General features: G+C 36.7%; 1 non-coding gene across 1 annotated transcript; it reads right to left on the minus strand.

Moving 5' to 3' along the window:
• Nucleotides 1–318: 318 nt before the first annotated feature.
• Nucleotides 319–424, minus strand: LOC112476787. Its single transcript, XR_003045202.1, has one exon. It is a non-coding gene; the product is annotated as a U6 spliceosomal RNA (small nuclear RNA).
• Nucleotides 425–892: the final 468 nt, after the last annotated feature.

Raw genomic sequence — 892 nt, forward strand, 5'->3', positions numbered from 1 at the left:
ATTCCCTATGTTGTGTTCCCCATTTCTGTGACCATGTATGAACTATTGATTGCACTTCTTTAACCCTTCGGCCCCACAAACTCCCATCCCTCTGGCCTTCACCAGATTGTCCTCTATATTTGTGAGTATATTTCTGATTCCTTTGTTCATTTTGTTCCTTAGATTCCACATATAAGTGAAGTCATATGGTGCTTATCGTTCTCTGTCTGACTTATTTCATTCAGCATAATAACCTCTAGGTCCATCCATGTTGTTGAGAATGGTTAAGATGTAATTGTTTTCATGGCTGAGTACTATTCCATTGCATATATGCACCATAAAAACATGGAACGCTTCATGAATTTGCGTGTCATCCTTGCAAGCAGCCATGCTACTTTTCTGTATATCATTCCAAATTTAGTATATGTGCTGCCGGAGTGAGTACTCAACTCTGTTCTTGAGGGAAATTAATGAGAAGAAACTAAAGAAATCCATTGTACCACGTTTAAAGAAATATTCCAGCAAATAGAACAATGAGTAGGAAAATCTAACTTCTTTTTTATGATATCAGAATTGTGTTGGCTTATTGCAATTATTGTCTGATTGCGATCCTACAACGGGATAAAAGTACAGGCTTCCCAGTTCTCAGTGCGGAAGGAAAACAAGGTGAAATAAAACAAGTTGAGCTTCCATGTGTATAGAGAATCTGTCTGCATAGAGAACGCATCACACAGCAAATTCTGTATTCCACTCTTCCATTTAAATTCTCCATTTATTTGCTACATCAGTCTTTGAGGAAGCATTATTATATTACACATTTTGCAGATGAAGAGAGTAAAACTTCAAGCTGATAAGAAAACTGTCCAATATATAAAGTATTAGGAAGTAGAATAGACTTGAGCACAGTCTTCAA

This window comes from Pteropus alecto, unplaced genomic scaffold (assembly GCF_000325575.1).
Source record: "Pteropus alecto unplaced genomic scaffold, ASM32557v1 scaffold8952, whole genome shotgun sequence".
Lineage (NCBI taxonomy): Eukaryota > Metazoa > Chordata > Mammalia > Chiroptera > Pteropodidae > Pteropus > Pteropus alecto.